Here is a 10,608-nt window from a genome sequence, read left to right as displayed (position 1 = left end):
GAGCCAGAGCCAGAGCCAGAGCCGGGCCAGGGCCAGGCCGCCTCGCCGGGCCGCGGCAGAGCCCGCTGGCGTCTCAGCCCCGTCTCCCACCGGTGCCGCTTGCTTCGCAGCGCCCGTTTTGGTTCGCCTCAGTAGCCTCCATCCCCAGTAAGCGGCCTTCCAGGGCCTCTTTCCACACAGGTGTTCCAAGGGAACAGCAGAAAACGAAGGTGTCGACGCAAAACTCGCACCGGGGGCGAGGCCGACGAGGAGCACGGCCGTTGGCTGGTCACCGAACCCCGGTGCCCAGCTTCGGAAAGTGGCTCCCGGGGAGACGTGCCTAGCCGCACCCCCGGGCACGGCAGGAACCCGGTACGGAGCCTGGGAGAAGCCTCTTGAAAGCACGAACTTCTCATCTCAGGGCTAGAACACGTTCCGCTTGCATCTTCTAATGATGTTCAGTTAAACACCCACTTGGGAAATGTTAAGATCCTGTGGAAGAATATTAACTGAAGTAATTTTTCAGCACCAAATGCATCCTCTACCAGGCATTTTCAATACCTTCCTCTCCCCTTTTTAATGCACCTGTGGAAGTTACCACATGACACAGACATCCCCAAAGCTGATTGACGGTTGGACTCGATGATCCTAAAGGTCTTTTCCAACCTAAACGATTCTATGATTCTGTGAAAGCAGCTAAAATAATGGCACTGATTTGTATGCATTTGCTGTGTTCATTGAACTCCCATGGGCAGCTTGTGGATGCAATGCAATTCTCAACCACTGTGATAAGTTGTTTACTCGGGTGACAAATGAGGTGTGTCATTGAGTGATCCCATAAGCTAGATGTGAGAGTCTTCACCCGTAAATTCCAGGAGATATTAATTTAAAAAACATCTAAGACACTATGTCAATGAGATTTGGAAAAACAGCCCCCCCCCCCAACTTCCCTTCTGCAGTTAACTCACTCCACCACCTCACAATCAGTCCTGTTTTCTGTTTACGTTTCTCTGCACAGGTGTACGTCAGCCCTTTGCTATGGGAACGACCTTCCGCACAGGCATGCACAGGGCTGTGTTGGGTTGCCATGGAAATAAGCAGCAGCAGCATCATCATCATCATCACCTCCATCCTGGGCATGGCCAGATTTGACTCTCTGATTTCTGCAGAGGAGACATCACAAAACCCAGGCTAAAAATACATGGCCTTATGGATGAAAACCAAAAAAATGGCAGGTAGCAATGGTCATGGCTGCGTACTGCCGATGTGGCTTCAGAAGGTTTAATAATTGCCTGGGTGTTTGGGGGAACTAAGCACATTGCCAAAGTCATGTAGGATAAAATTGCAAAACAAATTGCACTGTCTTGGTGCAATTCAAATTTCAGAAGCCAGCCACATACCAAGGCCTGCACCAAGGCCGTCCCGCCAGTGTGCAGGTAGTGCCCATCACACAGGGTGCTCAATGAAGGGGAACGGCATCAGTCCTCTTGCAGATGGTCCACTGCAATGCACTGATACACTTCACTCCACACTGCACACTGTTACGAATATTCCTGTTGATTAAATTCGTTGTAGCAGAGGTTTTTACACACACACACTGCATATTTAACTATTTTGTATATTAGTCTGCAGAACAATAATGCCTCCCTTTGCTTCCTTCATTTCACAGGTTTGTTTTAAGCACTTCACTTTTGCAGCTGCTGGTGACTCAAATGTGCTGTTATCTGAAACCCATGCGCATGCATGCCTGATCTTTCCTATGAGTTTTTGTAGCAGTGTAATTTCCACAGTCTTACTCCTGATTTGTGCTATTCTGATTTTTGAATCAGATAAAGTAAAGTCAAGCTCCATGAACTGGCACTCAATAATTCTTATATGTATATAAAAGGTACTCCATGACCCACACGATGGAGAAGGTCAGAAGAAATGATCATAATGGACTCTCCTGGCCTTACGCATTATGAATCTCTGAATTTATATATTTGAATGGATCTGATTACTGTCTGACACTTGCGAAAAGTGCTAGAATTCACAGAATAATTTCATTGCCATTTAAGTGCCCATTATTTTCACCTTAAAGAATCCATTTCTTCTGCTTTCTCTGCGAGCTGTGAAAAATTAATGTTTCAATCTCTTATGGTTCTTTTTCAATTTTCTCTTCTTCCTCTTCCTTTATGCACTCTGCAGATCTTGTTCCAGGTTTGCACACTTTCTGACATGAGCTTGTTGGTGGGCGATTAACTCATCCTCCCCAGGAACGGACACAAGCATTTCATTACTACAGCAACATGTTTATTTTTTATTTTGGTAGACTGGTGAATAGCAAAGGGCAATGAGTTTACAGCTGAGCACCATCCAAACAGGCTGCTACTGAATAAAAAGCAACTTAAACTATTTCCATGGTAAAAGCACCACATCAAAAAAACTGGCAAACCTGTGCTTTCACCTGAATCGTTCTCCATTATACCAAAAAAAAGTATGACTCAGAAGTTAGAGAGCATCCACCTTCTTAGGCAGCATGGCCAAATTATACCCTCAGCCTGCAGTGAGGGGGTGAGCTCAGGGCTGTGGGTTGCTCCCTCTCACGGGCAGCATTTAGCAGAGCCATCCTGCAGTGCATCTGGTTTGTGGTGGCTCTGTGCCGGGGGATCTGGAGAGACACGACAGGGTGGCAGGGACGGAGCTGGGGGCCGTCTCAGCTGGGGGTCTCACCCCACAGAGGGGCAGTCGTCATTTAGAAGCAGCAAAGGACATTTAAGCTGGAGCTGTCCGGCGGAGCCATGGATGCCCCCCCAGTCTTGGCAGCTAAAAAGAGCGTGGTTCTTTGCGAGCATTTTCCCCGTGGGCCACAGTCCTGTGGGCTGTCCCGCAGCAGCTCTCCCACCATGGGGAGAGGCACTGGGAAGCCTCTCACCCCCCTCCAGCCATACCAGACTGCCGGGAGAATTTGGACAGGCAAAATGCTCCTGCCTGCTCTGTTGGAGCCTGCTTGAGCATGGCGGGTCCCAGGGAGCAGACTTAAACCCAAGAACTCCTGCAGAGTGAGGACAGTTATCCTCCTCCATAGGAATGCTTCCCGCTGTTTTATTGGCACTTTGGACTTTGGTGTAGCAGTATTAAACTGGTTTATTTTGCTGAACTACCAAGTTACAACTTGTTATTTTACACAGAACACCAAAACAGAGAACATACACCCTCCTCCCACCCCCCTGAAATACTCATTTAAATTAAAATACCAGTAGGAGCCAACCTGCATTTCTGTAAGCTTAATGCCCTGTTCTGTTAGCAGAGAGAAATGTATGGAAAAGCTTAGTATGAGGTGGAGTAGCCTGACACAAAGCAAATCTCCAGAAGCTACTTATTTTCATAGTACTGTTGAGACAAAGAAAATATTTAAGTGGACTTTTACATAGTCCCCAGCTGGTTGCGCACAACTTAATAATGTAAAAAGTGCTTGTTCCCAAATGGTGCTCCAGCTTCAGCACTGCTTACAGAACTGTTGTTTTTCTCTGACAGACAAATGGATCGTCTTCAGCTGCCCATAGTAGATTGCTCTTGAAATGAAATGCTCCACTAAGATCTGCCTCTCATATGTATGTGTCACTGGACATACTTTGTGATAGAAATACAAATGCACCATGGAAACAAGCCTCTGGGACACAAGGATGTAGATTGGATGAAAATCTGCAGAAGAACATATTGTACTTAAAAAAAAAAAAAAATCAAAACCCAAACCATAGAACATTTTGAATTGATTGTTTCTAAATATTTTCAGAGATTCCTTAACATTCAAAGCAGTGGAAAGTTTCTCATCATGTCATTCCCAACTAAAAAGAGGAGAAGAGCCTGAATACCATGAATAAGATTGTTCAAAAACATTTAACATTGACCTAACTCTGCCCTTATGTTAAAGTTGGCAGCAATTTACTGTTTTCTACATGACTAAATTTAGCCTGATGTTGAGAATTTTAGAACAAAAAAATCCCACCATGAAGTACTAACTCTTGAGATGGGACTATACAAAGTCTCTGTCAAAGCAATCCTTTCAATAGCAATCTGAATTAAATATTCACCATGCCAACCAAAATAACAGCATTTCAGATCTAACATCTGCCAGTGCAGACAGCGTGAACAACCCATCAGACCAACACAAGTTAACCAAGACAAGGTTTGGGCCAGCAACATAGCTAAGACCCAGCACTCATCCAAAGAGCTTTACTCATTCTTTCCTGGACTGAGCCAAACATACAGCATTGGTCAAAAGCCTGCAGCAACACGGCAAAGATGTAGCATGTAACAGCCTTTGGGTAAGTCACGGGTGTGCAAGAAGGTTTAGCACCACAGTGTGAGCTTACTATTTAGTGTCAAAGGTTACTTATGTGACAGCTAGCACATCAACTGGCATCATCTTTTTGAAATAAATAGTTTTAGCTAAAAACCAATACCACCTGAACGTATCAGTAATTTACATTTTGTCTTGTTTCTACTTTCAAAGTTTTGTAAGCAGTCGAGATTATGAGCTAAAAACATATACATATATATTTTAATCAATACTACAACCTTTGTCATTTAGCAAGTTACAAGAGTCCAAACACAGGGGGTTTAAATAGAGTCATTGCTGGAGGCAGAGGGGTGTATTTTCGATGTCCAGTAAGACGTTTCTACCCTAGTTCCATGCTTCCAAGTAAAACGTAATCTAGCTGTGACATTTATTGCGATAGTAACTGGTAGCACTAATGACTTTTTTTTCTTCAGGAATTTGTTTGCAGTCTGTTTCCCTCTAAATTCAAGACGACAGAAGCAAAAGAAATCACATTATTTCCCCTTCCTTCACCAAATGCTCAGTGCAGCCTTTTGAAGCAAGAAGACAAGAGAGCCTGTCCTGGTGGGGTTCAGGTGGGGAGCGGGGTCCCTCGCTCTGGGGCGGGCGCAGGCTGAGGAGCCGCAGGAAAGCTCCCAGAGGCATGCTCAGGGTGAACCAAGCACGAGAGGGACTCGCTGCTCCTCTTCTCTTTTTTGACGATATTTGGGGAGAACTTGTCTATTCACGCTACAGCGTCAGAATCAAAAGGAGTTAGCAGAGTCACTCTGGCTGAGAGCTGCAATGGTATTTCAGACCCCCCCCTTTCAAAGCACATTACCAGCGCTTCTTAAAAGGTCTGCCATTAGAGTTTTATATGGAAAGAAGTGCGTAAAGCTGGGATCAAAAGTCTCTCCAGAGTGTACTCAATTTGGCAGCTTTAATCTTCTAATAATAGTCACTATTACCCAGACTGTCATTTAAGAACTCCTATTGACTATTAGAAAAAAATGCAGACAGAATTCTCAGGCATGAAGCTGAAGAGTAGAGTTTAAATGAGACATATAAATTACTTCACTGAAAAGTTCACTCTGGAAGTATGGTATTATTTTACAAAGCTAAATCTCTCTCTTCTTGCATATACCACAGTAGGGTATTCAGCGTTAGGACTGGCCTGGGATGGGGCAAGACCAAAACTCCCGCAAGCATGGCGGTGCTTCCTTCACACATCCCCGAGGGGTACAAACACTCTTCTGTGCCCTTCCCAGCATCTGCTGCAGACCATAGCTCATTAACACCTTGCAAGACCAGGACATAAATATTTGAAGTACTGCGCTAATATCAATGTATTTAGCCTCTTAATATTCCTGCAGCAGAGACAGCATTTTCTGTTTTCACAGGCAGGAGAACTGGGACATTCCGATGCTCACTGTCAGCATCTAATTCCTAGTGAATGTCTAGTGCTTGTGCCAAAGTTCTCTTTTCTGAGACAGAAAGAGCTATCAGAACCAGGAAATTTTATTCTTTTTCCCCTTCTTCTCAAGGCACAATCTGAAATGGTTCGTTAAAAATAATAGCATTAGTCTAACAAGATTATGTAGAATTGTTTTCTGTCATATCCTTTTCAGAGACAGGAGGCACTGAAGAAATTTAACATTTCTGCTTCAAGGATTTTTCATGGCAGTGAGATGATCCAGTTTTAGTATTTGGACCAGACGCTGTCAGTCAACCAGCGATGCTAAGTGCCACTCAGCCGTTAGCAGCTCATAGGATCAATGAGAAGAACACGCGTGAAATGGGTCAGGTTGGGCGGGTGGCCATTATGGCAGCACTTGGCTCACCAGCACCATAAGAAAAGGACCCTCTGTCCAGTGTGTGTGCCATTTAATTGTTGAGTATTTTAGCTGAGAACAGCATGTAGTGAAGAACAGCATGGAATAAAATGTGCCTACCTTGGTATAAAAGATGCTGCTCAATCTTTTTAAATTTAAAGAAAGCAAAGGCAAAAAAAAAAAAAGTAAGAAATACATAAATAGCAAATCTGGAGGTTGATGTACATTACTGTGAATTCGGGGTGCTTTGTCCTTAGCAAACAGAAAATGAGCTCATGTGGTGCTTTTCACCTGGGAAGGAACACTGGTTTGTAGCGCAACGGTGGCACAAGCAGCCAAATCGGGGACAGATGGAGCGGCGTGGGGGAGTCAGACCTGTAGCGGTGGAAGTTCATCCCAGAGGAGTCAGCTGGGCTGGAGAGGAGACAGCCAGGAGCATTAACGCATTAACAGCATTTCTGGCAGCCCAGCAAAGGGCAAGGGAATGAAACGCACGAAACACAGAAAGGCCTCCAGCTCTGCAGGCATTTCTCAAATGTGGACCTCCTCTTTTTTAAACAAGCAGTATATGAAATGCCTCCTGAAATTAATAGAAGACTTCTAATGAGACAATATATTAGATCAAAAATTACAAGCCTTTTCACTAAGTGTTTACAGCCTCTAACTGTTTATTAAATAGTTTAGTTCTTCCTATACCACCCGCTTGGCAAAGGGCATATTGACCAAACAAGCTATTTAGTGTGGCAGAGACAGAGAAGGGGCTGTTCTGCTGGGTAAGCTAATGCTGTCATCTGCGCCTACCATCGATCTGATGTCCTCTAAATGGCGTAACGAAGCTTGGAAGTAATGGGGCAGAATGGAAGGATAAACTTTGTGAATGCTACTTAATTGTTTCGTTGCAGTGGCTTTCAGGAAGTACTTCTTTCCTACATCTTTGATGCTATTTATTTGGTTCAGCATACTAACCTGACCAAAAATCACTGTGTTCTGCGTGCTTCACCCTCGGAGAAATGCAGAAGCGGAGCCCACACACCCCTGACACCAGGACATTTTATTCTGCGTTCCCACCATTTCCTCAGAGAGCTGTGAACTTGGCAAGCTAGAGCATTGCAAGCAAACAGAACGACCAGATAGCAACGATCCACACAGCTTTGTCTCAAGCACACAGCATTGGGGGCATTTTGCGCAAGGCACTTTATAGAGGAAATGGCATTGCGTGGCAAGATGTTTTATGGCTGCTTTTACAAAATCCAATTTAAACTGCAGTTCATCTTTAGTGGCAGTTTACAAATCGATGATTGGCATTTCCAGCTGACACTGGGGCCCTGTGAGACACTCATGCACTTTACAGCCTCTTTCCCTTCCTCAGGTTTTCTGTGCAGCCCTTGGCAGCAATGACCCTGCTCTGCTGCTCGAGCTGCGGACAGCACAGTGACCGACGTGCTGGTGCATTAGCATCTCCTGGTCCTCCCCGGCGGCTGGCAGCACAGGGAATCCTGTGCACGCACCGGCCCAGCTCCGTCTGCCAACATGAGGACCTTCTGCTTCCCACCGCTACTTCAGTGCACTCAATGCTCAACCCAAAGCACGCACCTGATCAGCTGCTGCTGAAGCATCGCTGCTGTTGGTTTTGCTCAGCTCCTTGTTCCTTGGCAGATAACAGCGCTGGCCTGTTCAGCGTCAGCTCTCTGGAGAGTTTGGGTCTATTCCCAGCTCTAAAACCCACTCGTTCAACTTCAGACAAGGACCACCCCTGCGCCTCGCTTTCTTTATCTGTTAGGTTGCTCAGGGGCTTCACATGGCTGCTGTAAAGCTTTTAACATCTACAGCTGTGAATGTGAATGACTGCTTCAGTGTTTACAATTTATATTCCATTTTTTCCATGCCTGAACACACAACCAGAACAAAACCACTGCATTATACAGCATTTCATATGTTGCCCTCCCATGAAAAGTTCTTCTGATGTGTATTTTTCATTTTCAAAAGGAATAAAATTTGTTGTAACGCTCTAATATCTCTTTTGAGAGGTCAAAAATATGAACTTCAAAGTTGAGATAAGGAGCAAATTATTGCTCCAAAGTGCCACAGCCCCCCTGCTATGGCTCCGCCAACACAGGTGATGGCAGCTGTGTCCGCTGACAGTCCACGTTTCCACCCTGGGCTCTCCCTCCCTCCCTGCCCATTCAGCAGTCCCCTCTGGCTCTCCTTCTGCCTCGCTTCTACCTCAGCAGGTCCTGGACCCCCGCTGGAGCTGCTGTTACACAAACAAGGACCCTCAGCCTCAGTCCTCCTCCTCCTCCTCCTCGAACTGAGTGAGCGCATCCCACTCAGCACGGCGTCAAACCTCCCCGAACTTCATCAGGCCAAGCGTCCATTACCAAATGGGATTTAAATGCACTGTTAATTAGGCTCTGGTGTTCCCAGCCTACTCTTACCTCTGCTTTGATGAAACAGGGAAGCCTGCGTCTGCTGAACAGGGAACCCAGGAACTCTTTGAAGAGCCATTACAAAAACAGACCTCAACAGCCATGAAATAAGCTTTCACGAGACAGAGTACCTTCCACTCAAAACCTGGGCTTAACTTTTATGACTTAACCGATCTCTGCTGTTAGACAAATTGTGCCATCAGGGAAGATGGAGATGTGCCCAGCAGCAGGGTGGTGTGGAGGACACGGGAGCAGCACCCCGCTCCGGAAGGCAATGAGGATGCGCAGGCTCGGATCCAGCCCTGCCGGGTGGAAGAGACGTCCCTGGGAGGCAGCGGTGGGGTGAACAAGCTGGAAGCTGGTGCTCCCCTCCTGGCTGCTCTCAGCACTCCTCTGCCAGAGAAAAATCAGGCACGGGATCAAAGCAGCCAGAGGAGGATTTCATGGGGGTGGGCTATCAAAGCGTCTGTAAGGTGGTGCTGGGTCAGCCCTGCAATGTCTGTTATTTTTTTGAACATGTATAAATCACTGTGAGATTCAAAGACAACAGACAGCAGAGGCTGATTCAGAGGTGCTACTTTTTTCTTCATGTCATTAGTTGTTGGCTAAAAGCCTCCAGTTCAGTGATGGTCCCACCACCCCACTACCGTTTTCGTGGCAAGCAAAGTGCACCAGCCTCGTGCGCAGTAGTGCAGCCAGCACACCGAGAGCTTCGGTCACTGCCTTCCAAGCACAAAAGACAATTCCCTCATTTCCCAATTAGGGAAATCCTAATAACCTTTCATTAGTCAAAATGTTCACAGCCCGTGTGCTGAAACATATTTATCACCCACAGCGGAGCTTATACTGGCAGGTAACACTGCACTGAACTCAGTCAGCTCCCTTCTGCTGCTATTTGTCTATGCCACAGGTCCATGAGTATCTGGTTGTTTCACACAGAAATGCCTTGAAAGCACAAACGAAATCTTTTGTCTTTTTTTTTAGTCTACTTCAATGTTTTCAGGCCAATGTAAATCAGTGGAAAAAAATCTTACAGTTTTATAGAGCAGCATGGAAACTTCCATGAAAAAGCTGTTAGCAGCTGAAGGAGCCAGAAATAATATTTAAACTTTCTCTTGAACTGTTTTGAGACAGACACGATGAGTAAAATCACTCTGGGCATTTCATAATAAACCAATGCTGATCAAGTTGGACCTGACCTAAGGGCAGCATGAAATGCCAGTGACTGCTTGACAGGCAGCTTGGGGAGAGGAGGCAGCAGACAAACCCATTGCAGCCCTGACTGGAGGCAGGGACAAAAATTCAAATAATAAGCCATCAATGAATTAGTCTTTGCTGATTTTGGTCTTCTGCTACAGCAGATGCTTGTTGACGCTAGATAGCTGTTGTTCTAGCATATGCAGATACCTCCCATTTGGACGCTGATGCTGATCCAATAAATGTTACGAAAATCATGAGTAATCTCACTAGCTCTGAGTTATTCCAATATAAAAACTATCAAACTGATAAGCTGTGCACAGTTAGACGCACTGTTAGGTCTGTAATATTTTCCATTCTATTTGATCATCTCCAACAGCTTATTCTTTTGCCAGCTTTTTGGTTTAGAGTCTCTGTTTGGCTGCTTGGTTCTCAGCCTGGGTGCAATTCCTTTTTTTCCCCTCAAAAAAAAAGCTGAACAAAATTAATTCAGCTACTTACAGAAATGCAAGGATGCTGTGTGCTTTTAAGAAACAGTACCAGCAAAAAGACCCCATAATTAGCATCCAAGCACCAGAAAAGGCAGCACTACGACCCTTTGTTTCTCAGCATGAAATTACTTTACTTTCCAGCACTAAATTTCTTTTAGTGATTTCCTATGTGGTTTTTCTGTGTCTCTGAGTGTGCACAACATTCAGTGCTCTGTATTCACCCCCAGTGAGAGCTGCAATTAAGGTAACAGACAGTAGCTATCAAATAGGAAACAACATTTTGCATTCCCATGCAGAGGAAAAATGGGTAAAATAGGTGAAATACAAAGGCAAAAATGCCAGTACATTAATTGAAGTGTTTCTCAGGTGGTATTTCAGCTCTC

The sequence above is a fragment of the Haliaeetus leucocephalus genome, unplaced genomic scaffold (genome assembly GCF_000737465.1).
Source record: "Haliaeetus leucocephalus isolate CR32 unplaced genomic scaffold, Haliaeetus_leucocephalus-4.0 Scaffold2, whole genome shotgun sequence".
In the NCBI taxonomy this organism is placed as follows: Eukaryota; Metazoa; Chordata; class Aves; order Accipitriformes; family Accipitridae; genus Haliaeetus; species Haliaeetus leucocephalus.
Note: the sequence above shows the minus strand (reverse complement) of the source record.